Consider the following 21,889-nt stretch of genomic DNA (forward strand, 5'->3'; position numbering starts at 1 on the left):
CAGAAAACAACACTTTGATATAACTTGAGAACGAATGCAAAAAACAGTCCACTCTCAGAACAGGCTGCTTGGACACTTTCAAAACAGCGCTTTTGAGCAAAAGGCTGCACACACGTAATACAACATACTCTGATTGTCATTTAGAGTTACATTATAGGAGCATTCAGCAACAAGTCAAAATGTGCTCCAGAAAGGCAGAAAACAACACTGATAGAACTTGAGAACGAATGCAAAAAACAGTCCACTCTCAGAACAGGCCGCTTGGACACTTTCAGAACAGCTCTGTTAATGACTGAAAACAGCTCTCGAAGAGATTGTCAAAAGAGACTCTGAAAACGAAACGTTGATCACTTTTGAGCAAAAGGCTGCACACACGCAATTCAAGTTGCTCTGATTGTCATTTAGAGTTACATTATAGGAGCATTCAACAACAAGTCAAAATGTGCTCCAGAGAGGCAGAAAACAACACTTTGTTAGTTTGATATAACTTGAGAACGAATGCAAAAAACAGTCCACTCTAAGAACAGGCCGCTTGGACACTTTCAGAACAGCTCTGTTAATGACTGAAAACAGCTCTCGAAGAGATTGTCAAAAGAGACTCCGAAAACGAAACGTTGATCACTTTTGAGCAAAAGGCTGCACACACGTAATTCAACATACTCTGATTGTCATTTAGAGTTACATTATAGGAGCATTCAACAACAAGTCAAAATGTGCTCCAGAAAGGCAGAAAACAACACTTTGATAGTTTGATATAACTTGAGAACGAATGCAAAAAACAGTCCACTCTAAGAACAGGCCGCTTGGACACTTTCAGAACAGCTCTGTTAATGACTGAAAACAGCTCTCGAAGAGATTGTCAAAAGAGACTCCGAAAACGAAACGTTGATCACTTTTGAGCAAAAGGCTGCACACACGCAATTCTAGTTGCTCTGATTGTCATTTAGAGTTACATTATAGGGGCATTCAGCAACAAGTCAAAATGTGCTCCAGAAAAGCAGAAAACAACACTGATAGAACTTGAGAACGAATGCAAAAAACAGTCCACTCTCAGAACAGACTGCTTGGACACTTTCAGAACAGCTCTGTTAATAATTGAAATCAGCTCTTTAAGAGATTGTCAAAAGAGACTCTGAAAACGAAACATTGATAACTTTTGAGCAAAAGGCTGCACACACGTAATTCAACATACTCTGATTGTCATTTAGAGTTACATTATAGGAGCATTCAGCAACAAGTCAAAATGTGCTCCAGAAAAGCAGAAAACAACACTGATAGAACTTGAGAACGAATGCAAAAAACAGTCCACTCTCAGAACAGGCCGCTTGGACACTTTCAGAACAGCTCTGTTAATGACTGAAAACAGCTCTCGAAGAGATTGTCAAAAGAGACTCTGAAAACGAAACGTTGATCACTTTTGAGCAAAAGGCTGCACACACGCAATTCAAGTTGCTCTGATTGTCATTTAGAGTTACATTATAGGAGCATTCAACAACAAGTCAAAATGTGCTCGAGAAAGGCAGAAAACAACACTTTGATATAACTTGAGAACGAATGCAAAAAACAGTCCACTCTCAGAACAGGCTGCTTGGACACTTTCAGAACAGCGCTTTTGAGCAAAAGGCTGCACACACGTAATTCAACATACTCTGATTGTCATTCAGAGTTACATTATAGGAGCATTCAACAACAAGTCAAAATGTGCTCCAGAAAGGCAGAAAACAACACTTTGATAGTTTGATATAACTTGAGAACGAATGCAAAAAACAGTCCACTCTAAGAACAGGCCGATTGGACACTTTCAGAACAGCTCTGTTAATGACTGAAAACAGCTCTCGAAGAGATTGTCAAAAGAGACTCCGAAAACGAAACGTTGATCACTTTTGAGCAAAAGGCTGCACACACGCAATTCAAGTTGCTCTGATTGTCATTTAGAGTTACATTATAGGAGCATTCAGCAACAAGTCAAAATGTGCTCCAGAAAAGCAGAAAACAACACTGATAGAACTTGAGAACGAATGCAAAAAACAGTCCACTCTCAGAACAGGCCGCTTGGACACTTTCAGAACAGCTCTGTTAATGACTGAAAACAGCTCTCGAAGAGATTGTCAAAAGAGACTCCGAAAACGAAACGTTGATCACTTTTGAGCAAAAGGCTGCACACACGTAATTCAACATACTCTGATTGTCATTTAGAGTTACATTATAGGAGCATTCAACAACAAGTCAAAATGTGCTCCAGAAAGGCAGAAAACAACACTTTGATAGTTTGATATAACTTGAGAACGAACGCAAAAAACAGTCCACTCTAAGAACAGGCCGCTTGGACACTTTCTGAACAGCTCTGTTAATGACTGAAAACAGCTCTCGAAGAGATTGTCAAAAGAGACTCCGAAAACGAAACGTTGATCACTTTTGAGCAAAAGGCTGCACACACGCAATTCAAGTTGCTCTGATTGTCATTTAGAGTTACATTATAGGAGCATTCAGCAACAAGTCAAAATGTGCTCCAGAAAAGCAGAAAACAACACTGATAGAACTTGAGAACGAATGCAAAAAACAGTCCACTCTCAGAACAGGCCGCTTGGACACTTTCAGAACAGCTCTGTTAATGACTGAAAACAGCTCTCGAAGAGATTGTCAAAAGAGACTCTGAAAACGAAACGTTGATCACTTTTGAGCAAAAGGCTGCACACACGCAATTCAAGTTGCTCTGATTGTCATTTAGAGTTACATTATAGGAGCATTCAACAACAAGTCAAAATGTGCTCGAGAAAGGCAGAAAACAACACTTTGATATAACTTGAGAACGAATGCAAAAAACAGTCCACTCTCAGAACAGGCTGCTTGGACACTTTCAGAACAGCTCTGTTAATGACTGAAATCAGCTCTTTAAGAGATTGTCAAAAGAGACTCTGAAAACGAAACATTGATAACTTTTGAGCAAAAGGCTGCACACACGTAATTCAACATACTCTGATTGTCATTTAGAGTTACATTATAGGAGCATTCAGCAACAAGTCAAAATGTGCTCCAGAAAAGCAGAAAACAACACTGATAGAACTTGAGAACGAATGCAAAAAACAGTCCACTCTCAGAACAGGCCGCTTGGACACTTTCAGAACAGCTCTGTTAATGACTGAAAACAGCTCTCGAAGAGATTGTCAAAAGAGACTCTGAAAACGAAACGTTGATCACTTTTGAGCAAAAGGCTGCACACACGCAATTCAAGTTGCTCTGATTGTCATTTAGAGTTACATTATAGGAGCATTCAACAACAAGTCAAAATGTGCTCGAGAAAGGCAGAAAACAACACTTTGATATAACTTGAGAACGAATGCAAAAAACAGTCCACTCTCAGAACAGGCTGCTTGGACACTTTCAGAACAGCGCTTTTGAGCAAAAGGCTGCACACACGTAATTCAACATACTCTGATTGTCATTCAGAGTTACATTATAGGAGCATTCAACAACAAGTCAAAATGTGCTCCAGAAAGGCAGAAAACAACACTTTGATAGTTTGATATAACTTGAGAACGAATGCAAAAAACAGTCCACTCTAAGAACAGGCCGATTGGACACTTTCAGAACAGCTCTGTTAATGACTGAAAACAGCTCTCGAAGAGATTGTCAAAAGAGACTCCGAAAACGAAACGTTGATCACTTTTGAGCAAAAGGCTGCACACACGCAATTCTAGTTGCTCTGATTGTCATTTAGAGTTACATTATAGGGGCATTCAGCAACAAGTCAAAATGTGCTCCAGAAAAGCAGAAAACAACACTGATAGAACTTGAGAACGAATGCAAAAAACAGTCCACTCTCAGAACAGGCCGCTTGGACACTTTCAGAACAGCTCTGTTAATGACTGAAAACAGCTCTCGAAGAGATTGTCAAAAGAGACTCTGAAAACGAAACGTTGATCACTTTTGAGCAAAAGGCTGCACACACGCAATTCAAGTTGCTCTGATTGTCATTTAGAGTTACATTATAGGAGCATTCAACAACAAGTCAAAATGTGCTCGAGAAAGGCAGAAAACAACACTTTGATATAACTTGAGAACGAATGCAAAAAACAGTCCACTCTGAGAACAGGCTGCTTGGACACTTTCAGAACAGCTCTGTTAATGACTGAAATCAGCTCTTTAAGAGATTGTCAAAAGAGACTCTGAAAACGAAACATTGATTACTTTTGAGCAAAAGGCTGCACACACGTAATTCAACATACTCTGATTGTCATTTAGAGTTACATTATAGGAGCATTCAACAACAAGTCAAAATGTGCTCCAGAAAGGCAGAAAACAACACTTTGATAGTTTGATATAACTTGAGAACGAACGCAAAAAACAGTCCACTCTAAGAACAGGCCGCTTGGACACTTTCAGAACAGCTCTGTTAATGACTGAAAACAGCTCTCGAAGAGATTGTCAAAAGAGACTCTGAAAACGAAACGTTGATCACTTTTGAGCAAAAGGATGCACACACGCAATTCAAGTTGCTCTGATTGTCATTTAGAGTTACATTATAGGAGCATTCAACAACAAGTCAAAATGAGCTCGAGAAAGGCAGAAAACAACACTTTGATATAACTTGAGAACGAATGCAAAAAACAGTCCACTCTCAGAACAGGCTGCTTGGACACTTTCAGAACAGCTCTGTTAATGACTGAAATCAGCTCTCGAAGAGATTGTCAAAAGAGACTCTGAAAACGAAACGTTGATCACTTTTGAGCAAAAGGCTGCACACACGCAATTCAAGTTGCTCTGATTGTCATTTAGAGTTACATTATAGGAGCATTCAACAACAAGTCAAAATGTGCTCGAGAAAGGCAGAAAACAACACTTTGATATAACTTGAGAACGAATGCAAAAAACAGTCAACTCTCAAAACAGGCTGCTTGGACACTTTCAGAACAGCTCTGTTAATGACTGAAATCAGCTCTTTAAGAGATTGTCAAAAGAGACTCTGAAAATGAAATATTGATAACTTTTGAGCAGAACGCTGCACACACGTAATTCAACATACTCTGATTGTCATTTAGAGATACATTATAGGATCATTCAACAACAAGTCAAAATGTGCTCCAGAAAGGCAGAAAACAACACTTTGATAGTTTGATATAACTTGAGAACGAATGCAAAAAACAGTCCACTCTAAGAACAGGCCGCTTGGACACTTTCAGAACAGCTCTGTTAATGACTGAAAACAGCTCTCGAAGAGATTGTCAAAAGAGACTCCGAAAACGAAACGTTGATCACTTTTGAGCAAAAGGCTGCACACACGCAATTCAAGTTGCTCTGATTGTCATTTAGAGTTACATTATAGGAGCATTCAGCAACAAGTCAAAATGTGCTCCAGAAAAGCAGAAAACAACACTGATAGAACTTGAGAACGAATGCAAAAAACAGTCCACTCAGAATAGGCCGCTTGGACACTTCCAGAACAGCTCTGTTAATGACTGAAAACAGCTCTCGAAGAGATTGTCAAAAGAGACTCCGAAAACGAAACGTTGATCACTTTTGAGCAAAAGGCTGCACACACGCAATTCAAGTTGCTCTGATTGTCATTTAGAGTTACATTATAGGAGCATTCAACAACAAGTCAAAATGTGCTCCAGAGAGGCAGAAAACAACACTTTGATAGTTTGATATAACTTGAGAACGAATGCAAAAAACAGTCCACTCTAAGAACAGGCCGCTTGGACACTTTCAGAACAGCTCTGTTAATGACTGAAAACAGCTCTCGAAGAGATTGTCAAAAGAGACTCCGAAAACGAAACGTTGATCACTTTTGAGCAAAAGGGTGCACACACGCAATTCAAGTTGCTCTGATTGTCATTTAGAGTTACATTAAAGGAGCATTCAGCAACAAGTCAAAATGTGCTCCAGAAAAGCAGAAAACAACACTGATAGAACTTGAGAACGAATGCAAAAAACAGTCCACTCTCAGAACAGGCCGCTTGGACACTTTCAGAACAGCTCTGTTAATGACTGAAAACAGCTCTCGAAGAGATTGTCAAAAGAGACTCTGAAAACGAAACGTTGATCACTTTTGAGCAAAAGGCTGCACACACGCAATTCAAGTTGCTCTGATTGTCATTTAGAGTTACATTATAGGAGCATTCAACAACAAGTCAAAATGTGCTCGAGAAAGGCAGAAAACAACACTTTGATATAACTTGAGAACGAATGCAAAAAACAGTCCACTCTCAGAACAGGCTGCTTGGACACTTTCAAAACAGCGCTTTTGAGCAAAAGGCTGCACACACGTAATACAACATACTCTGATTGTCATTTAGAGTTACATTATAGGAGCATTCAGCAACAAGTCAAAATGTGCTCCAGAAAGGCAGAAAACAACACTGATAGAACTTGAGAACGAATGCAAAAAACAGTCCACTCTCAGAACAGGCCGCTTGGACACTTTCAGAACAGCTCTGTTAATGACTGAAAACAGCTCTCGAAGAGATTGTCAAAAGAGACTCTGAAAACGAAACGTTGATCACTTTTGAGCAAAAGGCTGCACACACGCAATTCAAGTTGCTCTGATTGTCATTTAGAGTTACATTATAGGAGCATTCAACAACAAGTCAAAATGTGCTCCAGAGAGGCAGAAAACAACACTTTGTTAGTTTGATATAACTTGAGAACGAATGCAAAAAACAGTCCACTCTAAGAACAGGCCGCTTGGACACTTTCAGAACAGCTCTGTTAATGACTGAAAACAGCTCTCGAAGAGATTGTCAAAAGAGACTCCGAAAACGAAACGTTGATCACTTTTGAGCAAAAGGCTGCACACACGTAATTCAACATACTCTGATTGTCATTTAGAGTTACATTATAGGAGCATTCAACAACAAGTCAAAATGTGCTCCAGAAAGGCAGAAAACAACACTTTGATAGTTTGATATAACTTGAGAACGAATGCAAAAAACAGTCCACTCTAAGAACAGGCCGCTTGGACACTTTCAGAACAGCTCTGTTAATGACTGAAAACAGCTCTCGAAGAGATTGTCAAAAGAGACTCTGAAAACGAAACGTTGATCACTTTTGAGCAAAAGGCTGCACACACGCAATTCTAGTTGCTCTGATTGTCATTTAGAGTTACATTATAGGGGCATTCAGCAACAAGTCAAAAAGTTGCTCCAGAAAAGCAGAAAACAACACTGATAGAACTTGAGAACGAATGCAAAAAACAGTCCACTCTCAGAACAGGCTGCTTGAACACTTTCAGAACAGCTCTGTTAATAAATCAGCTCTTTAAGAGATTGTCAAAAGAGACTCTGAAAACGAAACATTGATAACTTTTGAGCAAAAGGCTGCACACACGTAATTCAACATACTCTGATTGTCATTTAGAGTTACATTATAGGAGCATTCAGCAACAAGTCAAAATGTGCTCCAGAAAAGCAGAAAACAACACTGATAGAACTTGAGAACGAATGCAAAAAACAGTCCACTCTCAGAACAGGCCGCTTGGACACTTTCAGAACAGCTCTGTTAATGACTGAAAACAGCTCTCGAAGAGATTGTCAAAAGAGACTCTGAAAACGAAACGTTGATCACTTTTGAGCAAAAGGCTGCACACACGCAATTCAAGTTGCTCTGATTGTCATTTAGAGTTACATTATAGGAGCATTCAACAACAAGTCAAAATGTGCTCGAGAAAGGCAGAAAACAACACTTTGATATAACTTGAGAACGAATGCAAAAAACAGTCCACTCTCAGAACAGGCTGCTTGGACACTTTCAGAACAGCGCTTTTGAGCAAAAGGCTGCACACACGTAATTCAACATACTCTGATTGTCATTCAGAGTTACATTATAGGAGCATTCAACAACAAGTCAAAATGTGCTCCAGAAAGGCAGAAAACAACACTTTGATAGTTTGATATAACTTGAGAACGAATGCAAAAAACAGTCCACTCTCAGAACAGGCCGCTTGGACACTTTCAGAACAGCTCTGTTAATGACTGAAAACAGCTCTCGAAGAGATTGTCAAAAGAGACTCCGAAAACGAAACGTTGATCACTTTTGAGCAAAAGGCTGCACACACGTAATTCAACATACTCTGATTGTCATTTAGAGTTACATTATAGGAGCATTCAACAACAAGTCAAAATGTGCTCCAGAAAGGCAGAAAACAACACTTTGATAGTTTGATATAACTTGAGAACGAACGCAAAAAACAGTCCACTCTAAGAACAGGCCGCTTGGACACTTTCTGAACAGCTCTGTTAATGACTGAAAACAGCTCTCGAAGAGATTGTCAAAAGAGACTCCGAAAACGAAACGTTGATCACTTTTGAGCAAAAGGCTGCACACACGCAATTCAAGTTGCTCTGATTGTCATTTAGAGTTACATTATAGGAGCATTCAGCAACAAGTCAAAATGTGCTCCAGAAAAGCAGAAAACAACACTGATAGAACTTGAGAACGAATGCAAAAAACAGTCCACTCTCAGAACAGGCCGCTTGGACACTTTCAGAACAGCTCTGTTAATGACTGAAAACAGCTCTCGAAGAGATTGTCAAAAGAGACTCTGAAAACGAAACGTTGATCACTTTTGAGCAAAAGGCTGCACACACGCAATTCAAGTTGCTCTGATTGTCATTTAGAGTTGCATTATAGGAGCATTCAACAACAAGTCAAAATGTGCTCGAGAAAGGCAGAAAACAACACTTTGATATAACTTGAGAACGAATGCAAAAAACAGTCCACTCTCAGAACAGGCTGCTTGGACACTTTCAGAACAGCTCTGTTAATGACTGAAATCAGCTCTTTAAGAGATTGTCAAAAGAGACTCTGAAAACGAAACATTGATAACTTTTGAGCAAAAGGCTGCACACACGTAATTCAACATACTCTGATTGTCATTTAGAGTTACATTATAGGAGCATTCAGCAACAAGTCAAAATGTGCTCCAGAAAAGCAGAAAACAACACTGATAGAACTTGAGAACGAATGCAAAAAACAGTCCACTCTCAGAACAGGCCGCTTGGACACTTTCAGAACAGCTCTGTTAATGACTGAAAACAGCTCTCGAAGAGATTGTCAAAAGAGACTCTGAAAACGAAACGTTGATCACTTTTGAGCAAAAGGCTGCACACACGCAATTCAAGTTGCTCTGATTGTCATTTAGAGTTACATTATAGGAGCATTCAACAACAAGTCAAAATGTGCTCGAGAAAGGCAGAAAACAACACTTTGATATAACTTGAGAACGAATGCAAAAAACAGTCCACTCTCAGAACAGGCTGCTTGGACACTTTCAGAACAGCGCTTTTGAGCAAAAGGCTGCACACACGTAATTCAACATACTCTGATTGTCATTCAGAGTTACATTATAGGAGCATTCAACAACAAGTCAAAATGTGCTCCAGAAAGGCAGAAAACAACACTTTGATAGTTTGATATAACTTGAGAACGAATGCAAAAAACAGTCCACTCTAAGAACAGGCCGATTGGACACTTTCAGAACAGCTCTGTTAATGACTGAAAACAGCTCTCGAAGAGATTGTCAAAAGAGACTCCGAAAACGAAACGTTGATCACTTTTGAGCAAAAGGCTGCACACACGCAATTCTAGTTGCTCTGATTGTCATTTAGAGTTACATTATAGGGGCATTCAGCAACAAGTCAAAATGTGCTCCAGAAAAGCAGAAAACAAAACTGATAGAACTTGAGAACGAATGCAAAAAACAGTCCACTCTCAGAACAGGCCGCTTGGACACTTTCAGAACAGCTCTGTTAATGACTGAAAACAGCTCTCGAAGAGATTGTCAAAAGAGACTCTGAAAACGAAACGTTGATCACTTTTGAGCAAAAGGCTGCACACACGCAATTCAAGTTGCTCTGATTGTCATTTAGATTTACATTATAGGAGCATTCAACAACAAGTCAAAATGTGCTCGAGAAAGGCAGAAAACAACACTTTGATATAACTTGAGAACGAATGCAAAAAACAGTCCACTCTGAGAACAGGCTGCTTGGACACTTTCAGAACAGCTCTGTTAATGACTGAAATCAGCTCTTTAAGAGATTGTCAAAAGAGACTCTGAAAACGAAACATTGATTACTTTTGAGCAAAAGGCTGCACACACGTAATTCAACATACTCTGATTGTCATTTAGAGTTACATTATAGGAGCATTCAACAACAAGTCAAAATGTGCTCCAGAAAGGCAGAAAACAACACTTTGATAGTTTGATATAACTTGAGAACGAACGCAAAAAACAGTCCACTCTCAGAACAGGCCGCTTGGACACTTTCAGAACAGCTCTGTTAATGACTGAAAACAGCTCTCGAAGAGATTGTCAAAAGAGACTCTGAAAACGAAACGTTGATCACTTTTGAGCAAAAGGCTGCACACACGCAATTCAAGTTGCTCTGATTGTCATTTAGAGTTACATTATAGGAGCATTCAACAACAAGTCAAAATGAGCTCGAGAAAGGCAGAAAACAACACTTTGATATAACTTGAGAACGAATGCAAAAAACAGTCCACTCTCAGAACAGGCTGCTTGGACACTTTCAGAACAGCTCTGTTAATGACTGAAATCAGCTCTCGAAGAGATTGTCAAAAGAGACTCTGAAAACGAAACGTTGATCACTTTTGAGCAAAAGGCTGCACACACGCAATTCAAGTTGCTCTGATTGTCATTTAGAGTTACATTATAGGAGCATTCAACAACAAGTCAAAATGTGCTCGAGAAAGGCAGAAAACAACACTTTGATATAACTTGAGAACGAATGCAAAAAACAGTCAACTCTCAAAACAGGCTGCTTGGACACTTTCAGAACAGCTCTGTTAATGACTGAAATCAGCTCTTTAAGAGATTGTCAAAAGAGACTCTGAAAATGAAATATTGATAACTTTTGAGCAGAACGCTGCACACACGTAATTCAACATACTCTGATTGTCATTTAGAGATACATTATAGGATCATTCAACAACAAGTCAAAATGTGCTCCAGAAAGGCAGAAAACAACACTTTGATAGTTTGATATAACTTGAGAACGAATGCAAAAAACAGTCCACTCTAAGAACAGGCCGCTTGGACACTTTCAGAACAGCTCTGTTAATGACTGAAAACAGCTCTCGAAGAGATTGTCAAAAGAGACTCCGAAAACGAAACGTTGATCACTTTTGAGCAAAAGGCTGCACACACGCAATTCAAGTTGCTCTGATTGTCATTTAGAGTTACATTATAGGAGCATTCAGCAACAAGTCAAAATGTGCTCCAGAAAAGCAGAAAACAACACTGATAGAACTTGAGAACGAATGCAAAAAACAGTCCACTCAGAACAGGCCGCTTGGACACTTCCAGAACAGCTCTGTTAATGACTGAAAACAGCTCTCGAAGAGATTGTCAAAAGAGACTCCGAAAACGAAACGTTGATCACTTTTGAGCAAAAGGCTGCACACACGCAAATGAAGTTGCTCTGATTGTCATTTAGAGTTACATTATAGGAGCATTCAGCAACAAGTCAAAATGTGCTCCAGAAAAGCAGAAAACAACACTAATAGAACTTGAGAACGAATGCAAAAAACAGTCCACTCTCAGAACAGGCCGCTTGGACACTTTCAGAACAGCTCTGTTAATGACTGAAAACAGCTCTCGAAGAGATTGTCAAAAGAGACTCTGAAAACGAAACGTTGATCACTTTTGAGCAAAAGGCTGCACACACGCAATTCAAGTTGCTCTGATTGTCATTTAGAGTTACATTATAGGAGCATTCAACAACAAGTCAAAATGTGCTCGAGAAAGGCAGAAAACAACACTTTGATATAACTTGAGAACGAATGCAAAAAACAGTCCACTCTCAGAACAGGCTGCTTGGACACTTTCAGAACAGCTCTGTTAATGACTGAAATCAGCTCTTTAAGAGATTGTCAAAAGAGACTCTGAAAACGAAACATTGATAACTTTTGAGCAAAAGGCTGCACACACGTAATTCAACATACTCTGATTGTCATTTAGAGTTACATTATAGGAGCATTCAACAACAAGTCAAAATGTGCTCGAGAAAGGCAGAAAACAACACTTTGATAGTTTGATATAACTTGAGAACGAATGCAAAAAACAGTCCACTCTAAGAACAGGCCGCTTGGACACTTTCAGAACAGCTCTGTTAATGACTGAAAACAGCTCTCGAAGAGATTGTCAAAAGAGACTCCGAAAACGAAACGTTGATCACTTTTGAGCAAAAGGCTGCACACACGCAAATCAAGTTACTCTGATTGTCATTTAGAGTTACATTATAGGAGCATTCAGCAACAAGTCAAAATGTGCTCCAGAAAAGCAGAAAACAACACTGATAGAACTTGAGAACGAATGCAAAAAACAGTCCACTCTCAGAACAGGCCGCTTGGACACTTTCAGAACAGCTCTGTTAATGACTGAAAACAGCTCTCGAAGAGATTGTCAAAAGAGACTCTGAAAACGAAACGTTGATCACTTTTGAGCAAAAGGCTGCACACACGCAATTCAAGTTGCTCTGATTGTCATTTAGAGTTACATTATAGGAGCATTCAACAACAAGTCAAAATGTGCTCGAGAAAGGCAGAAAACAACACTTTGATATAACTTGAGAACGAATGCAAAAAACAGTCCACTCTCAGAACAGGCTGCTTGGACACTTTCAGAACAGCTCTGTTAATGACTGAAATCAGCTCTCGAAGAGATTGTCAAAAGAGACTCTGAAAACGAAACGTTGATCACTTTTGAGCAAAAGGCTGCACACACGCAATTCAAGTTGCTCTGATTGTCATTTAGAGTTACATTATAGGAGCATTCAACAACAAGTCAAAATGTGCTCGAGAAAGGCAGAAAACAACACTTTGATATAACTTGAGAACGAATGCAAAAAACAGTCAACTCTCAGAACAGGCTGCTTGGACACTTTCAGAACAGCTCTGTTAATGACTGAAATCAGCTCTTTAAGAGATTGTCAAAAGAGACTCTGAAAATGAAATATTGATAACTTTTGAGCAGAAGGATGCACACACGTAATTCAACATACTCTGATTGTCATTTAGAGTTACATTATAGGATCATTCAACAACAAGTCAAAATGTGCTCCAGAAAGGCAGAAAACAACACTTTGATAGTTTGATATAACTTGAGAACGAATGCAAAAAACAGTCCACTCTAAGAACAGGCCGCTTGGACACTTTCAGAACAGCTCTGTTAATGACTGAAAACAGCTCTCGAAGAGATTGTCAAAAGAGACTCCGAAAACGAAACGTTGATCACTTTTGAGCAAAAGGCTGCACACACGCAATTCAAGTTGCTCTGATTGTCATTTAGAGTTACATTATAGGAGCATTCAGCAACAAGTCAAAATGTGCTCCAGAAAAGCAGAAAACAACACTGATAGAACTTGAGAACGAATGCAAAAAACAGTCCACTCTCAGAACAGGCCGCTTGGACACTTTCAGAACAGCTCTGTTAATGACTGAAAACAGCTCTCGAAGAGATTGTCAAAAGAGACTCTGAAAACGAAACGTTGATCACTTTTGAGCAAAAGGCTGCACACACGTAATTCAACATACTCTGATTGTCATTTAGAGTTACATTATAGGAGCATTCAACAACAAGTCAAAATGTGCTCCAGAAAGGCAGAAAACAACACTTTGATAGTTTGATATAACTTGAGAACGAATGCAAAAAACAGTCCACTTCTAAGAACAGGCCGCTTGGACACTTTCAGAACAGCTCTGTTAATGACTGAAAACAGCTCTCGAAGAGATTGTCAAAAGAGACTTCGAAAACGAAACGTTGATCACTTTTGAGCAAAAGGCTGCACACACGCAATTCAAGTTGCTCTGATTGTCATTTAGAGTTACATTATAGGGGCATTCAGCAACAAGTCAAAATGTGCTCCAGAAAAGCAGAAAACAACACTGATAGAACTTGAGAACGAATGCAAAAAACAGTCCACTCTCAGAAAAGGCCGCTTGGACACTTTCAGAACAGCTCTGTTAATGACTGAATCGTGATTGCTTCTGCACTCTGCAGCAATCGGATTTTGATTGACAGGCAGCTGCATCTCTTCCCCCAACGGCGTTCCGGCACAGAAAGTCTTGCCGGAACGCAGCACCGGACCGTTCCGGCCCACTTTCACCTATGAATGTAACTCTAAATGACAATCAGAGCAACTTGAATTGCGTGTGTGCAGCCTTTTGCTCAAAAGTGATCAACGTTTCGTTTTCGGAGTCTCTTTTGACAATCTCTTCGAGAGCTGTTTTCAGTCATTATCAGAGCTGTTCTGAACGTGTCCAAGCGGCCTGTTCTTAGAGTGGACTGTTTTTTGCATTCGTTCTCAAGTTATATCAAAGTGTTGTTTTCTGCCTTTCTCGAGCACATTTTGACTTGTTGTTGAATGCTCCTATAATGTAACTCTAAATGACAATCAGAGCAACTTGAATTGCGTGTGTGCAACCTTTTGCTCAAAAGTGATCAACGTTTCGTTTTCGGAGTCTCTTTTGACAATCTCTTCGAGAGCTGTTTTCAGTCATTAACAGAGCTGTTCTGAAAGTGTCCAAGCGGCCTGTTCTTAGAGTGGACTGTTTTTTGCATTCGTTCTCAAGTTATATCAAACTATCAAAGTGTTGTTTTCTGCCTTTCACGAGCACATTTTGACTTGTTGTTGAATAATCCTATAATGTAACTCTAAATGACAATCAGAGCAACTTGAATTGCGTGTGTGCAGCCTTTTGCTCAAAAGTGATCAACGTTTCGTTTTCGGAGTCTCTTTTGACAATCTCTTCGAGAGCTGTTTTCAGTCATTAACAGAGCTGTTCTGAAAGTGTCCAAGCGGCCTGTTCTGAGAGTGGACTGTTTTTTGCATTCGTTCTCAAGTTCTATCAGTGTTGTTTTCTGCTTTTCTGGAGCACATTTTGACTTGTTGCTGAATGCTCCTATAATGTAACTCTAAATGACAATCAGAGCAACTTGAATTGCATGTGTGCAGCCTTTTGCTCAAAAGTGATCAACGTTTCGTTTTCGGAGTCTCTTTTGACAATCTCTTCGAGAGCTGTTTTCAGTCATTAACAGAGCTGTTCTGAAAGTGTCCAAGCGGCCTGTTCTTAGAGTGGACTGTTTTTTGCATTCGTTCTCAAGTTATATCAAACTATCAAAGTGTTGTTTTCTGCCTTTCACGAGCACATTTTGACTTGTTGTTGAATAATCCTATAATGTAACTCTAAATGACAATCAGAGCAACTTGAATTGCGTGTGTGCAGCCTTTTGCTCAAAAGTGATCAACGTTTCGTTTTCGGAGTCTCTTTTGACAATCTCTTCGAGAGCTGTTTTCAGTCATTAACAGAGCTGTTCTGAACGTGTCCAAGCGGCCTGTTCTTAGAGTGGACTGTTTTTTGCATTCGTTCTCAAGTTATATCAAAGTGTTGTTTTCTGCCTTTCTCGAGCACATTTTGACTTGTTGTTGAATGCTCCTATAATGTAACTCTAAATGACAATCAGAGCAACTTGAATTGCGTGTGTGCAGCCTTTTGCTCAAAAGTGATCAACGTTTCGTTTTCGGAGTCTCTTTTGACAATCTCTTCGAGAGCTGTTTTCAGTCATTAACAGAGCTGTTCTGAAAGTGTCCAAGCGGCCTGTTCTTAGAGTGGACTGTTTTTTGCATTCGTTCTCAAGTTATATCAAACTATCAAAGTGTTGTTTTCTGCCTTTCACGAGCACATTTTGACTTGTTGTTGAATAATCCTATAATGTAGCTCTAAATGACAATCAGAGCAACTTGAATTGCGTGTGTGCAGCCTTTTGCTCAAAAGTGATCAACGTTTCGTTTTCGGAGTCTCTTTTGACAATCTCTTCGAGAGCTGTTTTCAGTCATTAACAGAGCTGTTCTGAAAGTGTCCAAGCGGCCTGTTCTTAGAGTGGACTGTTTTTTGCATTCGTTCTCAAGTTATATCAAACTATCAAAGTGTTGTTTTCTGCCTTTCACGAGCACATTTTGACTTGTTGTTGAATAATCCTATAATGTAACTCTAAATGACAATCAGAGCAACTTGAATTGCGTGTGTGCAGCCTTTTGCTCAAAAGTGATCAACGTTTCGTTTTCGGAGTCTCTTTTGACAATCTCTTCGAGAGCTGTTTTCAGTCATTAACAGAGCTGTTCTGAAAGTGTCCAAGCGGCCTGTTCTGAGAGTGGACTGTTTTTTGCATTCGTTCTCAAGTTCTATCAGTGTTGTTTTCTGCTTTTCTGGAGCACATTTTGACTTGTTGCTGAATGCTCCTATAATGTAACTCTAAATGACAATCAGAGCAACTTGAATTGCATGTGTGCAGCCTTTTGCTCAAAAGTGATCAACGTTTCGTTTTCGGAGTCTCTTTTGACAATCTCTTCGAGAGCTGTTTTCAGTCATTAACAGAGCTGTTCTGAAAGTGTCCAAGCGGCCTGTTCTTAGAGTGGACTGTTTTTTGCATTCGTTCTCAAGTTATATCAAACTATCAAAGTGTTGTTTTCTGCCTTTCACGAGCACATTTTGACTTGTTGTTGAATAATCCTATAATGTAACTCTAAATGACAATCAGAGCAACTTGAATTGCGTGTGTGCAGCCTTTTGCTCAAAAGTGATCAACGTTTCGTTTTCGGAGTCTCTTTTGACAATCTCTTCGAGAGCTGTTTTCAGTCATTAACAGAGCTGTTCTGAACGTGTCCAAGCGGCCTGTTCTTAGAGTGGACTGTTTTTTGCATTCGTTCTCAAGTTATATCAAAGTGTTGTTTTCTGCCTTTCTCGAGCACATTTTGACTTGTTGTTGAATGCTCCTATAATGTAACTCTAAATGACAATCAGAGCAACTTGAATTGCGTGTGTGCAGCCTTTTGCTCAAAAGTGATCAACGTTTCGTTTTCGGAGTCTCTTTTGACAATCTCTTCGAGAGCTGTTTTCAGTCATTAACAGAGCTGTTCTGAAAGTGTCCAAGCGGCCTGTTCTTAGAGTGGACTGTTTTTTGCATTCGTTCTCAAGTTATATCAAACTATCAAAGTGTTGTTTTCTGCCTTTCACGAGCACATTTTGACTTGTTGTTGAATAATCCTATAATGTAGCTCTAAATGACAATCAGAGCAACTTGAATTGCGTGTGTGCAGCCTTTTGCTCAAAAGTGATCAACGTTTCGTTTTCGGAGTCTCTTTTGACAATCTCTTCGAGAGCTGTTTTCAGTCATTAACAGAGCTGTTCTGAAAGTGTCCAAGCGGCCTGTTCTTAGAGTGGACTGTTTTTTGCATTCGTTCTCAAGTTATATCAAACTATCAAAGTGTTGTTTTCTGCCTTTCACGAGCACATTTTGACTTGTTGTTGAATAATCCTATAATGTAACTCTAAATGACAATCAGAGCAACTTGAATTGCGTGTGTGCAGCCTTTTGCTCAAAAGTGATCAACGTTTCGTTTTCGGAGTCTCTTTTGACAATCTCTTCGAGAGCTGTTTTCAGTCATTAACAGAGCTGTTCTGAAAGTGTCCAAGCGGCCTGTTCTGAGAGTGGACTGTTTTTTGCATTCGTTCTCAAGTTCTATCAGTGTTGTTTTCTGCTTTTCTGGAGCACATTTTGACTTGTTGCTGAATGCTCCTATAATGTAACTCTAAATGACAATCAGAGCAACTTGAATTGCGTGTGTGCAGCCTTTTGCTCAAAAGTGATCAACGTTTCGTTTTCGGAGTCTCTTTTGACAATCTCTTCGAGAGCTGTTTTCAGTCATTAACAGAGCTGTTCTGAAAGTGTCCAAGCGGCCTGTTCTTAGAGTGGACTGTTTTTTGCATTCGTTCTCAAGTTATATCAAACTATCAAAGTGTTGTTTTCTGCCTTTCACGAGCACATTTTGACTTGTTGTTGAATAATCCTATAATGTAACTCTAAATGACAATCAGAGCAACTTGAATTGCGTGTGTGCAGCCTTTTGCTCAAAAGTGATCAACGTTTCGTTTTCGGAGTCTCTTTTGACAATCTCTTCGAGAGCTGTTTTCAGTCATTAACAGAGCTGTTCTGAACGTGTCCAAGCAGCCTGTTCTTAGAGTGGACTGTTTTTTGCATTCGTTCTCAAGTTATATCAAAGTGTTGTTTTCTGCCTTTCTCGAGCACATTTTGACTTGTTGTTGAATGCTCCTATAATGTAACTCTAAATGACAATCAGAGCAACTTGAATTGCGTGTGTGCAGCCTTTTGCTCAAAAGTGATCAACGTTTCGTTTTCGGAGTCTCTTTTGACAATCTCTTCGAGAGCTGTTTTCAGTCATTAACAGAGCTGTTCTGAAAGTGTCCAAGCGGCCTGTTCTTAGAGTGGACTGTTTTTTGCATTCGTTCTCAAGTTATATCAAACTATCAAAGTGTTGTTTTCTGCCTTTCACGAGCACATTTTGACTTGTTGTTGAATAATCCTATAATGTAGCTCTAAATGACAATCAGAGCAACTTGAATTGCGTGTGTGCAGCCTTTTGCTCAAAAGTGATCAACGTTTCGTTTTCGGAGTCTCTTTTGACAATCTCTTCGAGAGCTGTTTTCAGTCATTAACAGAGCTGTTCTGAAAGTGTCCAAGCGGCCTGTTCTTAGAGTGGACTGTTTTTTGCATTCGTTCTCAAGTTATATCAAACTATCAAAGTGTTGTTTTCTGCCTTTCACGAGCACATTTTGACTTGTTGTTGAATAATCCTATAATGTAACTCTAAATGACAATCAGAGCAACTTGAATTGCGTGTGTGCAGCCTTTTGCTCAAAAGTGATCAACGTTTCGTTTTCGGAGTCTCTTTTGACAATCTCTTCGAGAGCTGTTTTCAGTCATTAACAGAGCTGTTCTGAAAGTGTCCAAGCGGCCTGTTCTTAGAGTGGACTGTTTTTTGCATTCGTTCTCAAGTTATATCAAACTATCAAAGTGTTGTTTTCTGCCTTTCACGAGCACATTTTGACTTGTTGTTGAATAATCCTATAATGTAGCTCTAAATGACAATCAGAGCAACTTGAATTGCGTGTGTGCAGCCTTTTGCTCAAAAGTGATCAACGTTTCGTTTTCGGAGTCTCTTTTGACAATCTCTTCGAGAGCTGTTTTCAGTCATTAACAGAGCTGTTCTGAAAGTGTCCAAGCGGCCTGTTCTTAGAGTGGACTGTTTTTTGCATTCGTTCTCAAGTTATATCAAACTATCAAAGTGTTGTTTTCTGCCTTTCACGAGCACATTTTGACTTGTTGTTGAATAATCCTATAATGTAACTCTAAATGACAATCAGAGCAACTTGAATTGCGTGTGTGCAGCCTTTTGCTCAAAAGTGATCAACGTTTCGTTTTCGGAGTCTCTTTTGACAATCTCTTCGAGAGCTGTTTTCAGTCATTAACAGAGCTGTTCTGAAAGTGTCCAAGCGGCCTGTTCTTAGAGTGGACTGTTTTTTGCATTCGTTCTCAAGTTATATCAAACTATCAAAGTGTTGTTTTCTGCCTTTCACGAGCACATTTTGACTTGTTGTTGAATAATCCTATAATGTAACTCTAAATGACAATCAGAGCAACTTGAATTGCGTGTGTGCAGCCTTTTGCTCAAAAGTGATCAACGTTTCGTTTTCGGAGTCTCTTTTGACAATCTCTTCGAGAGCTGTTTTCAGTCATTAACAGAGCTGTTCTGAAAGTGTCCAAGCGGCCTGTTCTTAGAGTGGACTGTTTTTTGCATTCGTTCTCAAGTTATATCAAACTATCAAAGTGTTGTTTTCTGCCTTTCACGAGCACATTTTGACTTGTTGTTGAATAATCCTATAATGTAACTCTAAATGACAATCAGAGCAACTTGAATTGCGTGTGTGCAGCCTTTTGCTCAAAAGTGATCAACGTTTCGTTTTCGGAGTCTCTTTTGACAATCTCTTCGAGAGCTGTTTTCAGTCATTAACAGAGCTGTTCTGAACGTGTCCAAGCGGCCTGTTCTTAGAGTGGACTGTTTTTTGCATTCGTTCTCAAGTTATATCAAAGTGTTGTTTTCTGCCTTTCTCGAGCACATTTTGACTTGTTGTTGAATGCTCCTATAATGTAACTCTAAATGACAATCAGAGCAACTTGAATTGCGTGTGTGCAGCCTTTTGCTCAAAAGTGATCAACGTTTCGTTTTCGGAGTCTCTTTTGACAATCTCTTCGAGAGCTGTTTTCAGTCATTAACAGAGCTGTTCTGAAAGTGTCCAAGCGGCCTGTTCTTAGAGTGGACTGTTTTTTGCATTCGTTCTCAAGTTATATCAAACTATCAAAGTGTTGTTTTCTGCCTTTCACGAGCACATTTTGACTTGTTGTTGAATAATCCTATAATGTAGCTCTAAATGACAATCAGAGCAACTTGAATTGCGTGTGTGCAGCCTTTTGCTCAAAAGTGATCAACGTTTCGTTTTCGGAGTCTCTTTTGACAATCTCTTCGAGAGCTGTTTTCAGTCATTAACAGAGCTGTTCTGAAAGTGTCCAAGCGGCCTGTTCTTAGAGTGGACTGTTTTTTGCATTCGTTCTCAAGTTATATCAAACTATCAAAGTGTTGTTTTCTGCCTTTCACGAGCACATTTTGACTTGTTGTTGAATAATCCTATAATGTAACTCTAAATGACAATCAGAGCAACTTGAATTGCGTGTGTGCAGCCTTTTGCTCAAAAGTGATCAACGTTTCGTTTTCGGAGTCTCTTTTGACAATCTCTTCGAGAGCTGTTTTCAGTCATTAACAGAGCTGTTCTGAAAGTGTCCAAGCGGCCTGTTCTTAGAGTGGACTGTTTTTTGCATTCGTTCTCAAGTTATATCAAACTATCAAAGTGTTGTTTTCTGCCTTTCACGAGCACATTTTGACTTGTTGTTGAATAATCCTATAATGTAACTCTAAATGACAATCAGAGCAACTTGAATTGCGTGTGTGCAGCCTTTTGCTCAAAAGTGATCAACGTTTCGTTTTCAGAGTCTCTTATGACAATCTCTTCGAGAGCTGTTTTCAGTCATTAACAGAGCTGTTCTGAAAGTGTCCAAGCGGCCTGTTCTTAGAGTGGACTGTTTTTTGCATTCGTTCTCAAGTTATATCAAACTATCAAAGTGTTGTTTTCTGCCTTTCACGAGCACATTTTGACTTGTTGTTGAATAATCCTATAATGTAACTCTAAATGACAATCAGAGCAACTTGAATTGCGTGTGTGCAGCCTTTTGCTCAAAAGTGATCAACGTTTCGTTTTCGGAGTCTCTTTTGACAATCTCTTCGAGAGCTGTTTCCAGTCATTAACAGAGCTGTTCTGAAAGTGTCCAAGCGGCCTGTTCTTAGAGTGGACTGTTTTTTGCATTCGTTCTCAAGTTATATCGATAGATGAAAGCACAGGTGGGTATACCTGCTGGGCATTGCTGCCTGTCGCACCTCCGACGGTGCCAGTGGGCTGACTGCAGGGTCGTCAGCCGGGAGCCACCCTTCACTGATGTTTCGCTCCTTTAATCCCGGAACATCTCAAGGTGGTGGAGCAGTGACAGGGACGTCTCCCTGCCACTCCCTGCAGCCAGCCCTAGGATCCTCCTTTCCCCCTCGCCTTGTCCTTTCTTCTGAGCCAGAGCCAGAAGCTCCCTTGTTCAGCCTCCTCCGCCAGGTCTTTGAGCGCCTTTCTCAGCTTGGATCCTGTGATCCCCAGCGACCTCAGGAGCCGCTGTGTAGATGTTCCTGTATAGCCTCTGCACCCAACTTCCACAGGATAGGTGACTGCCCTCCACCCTGCTTGCGAGCACGCAGCTGCCAAGTCTGTGTACTTTTCCTTCTTTCTCTCGAAGGCAGCCTCCATCCCCTCTTCCCATGGAACGGTCAGCTCCACCATGATGACTGTCCTCATCGGGGTAGACCAGAGTACGACATCTGGCCGAAGGGAGGTTGATGTGATCTCGTGTGGGAACTTC

The sequence above is a fragment of the Nansenia antarctica genome (assembly GCF_963989245.1).
Source record: "Nansenia antarctica genome assembly, chromosome: 13".
Classification (NCBI taxonomy): domain Eukaryota; kingdom Metazoa; phylum Chordata; class Actinopteri; order Argentiniformes; family Microstomatidae; genus Nansenia; species Nansenia antarctica.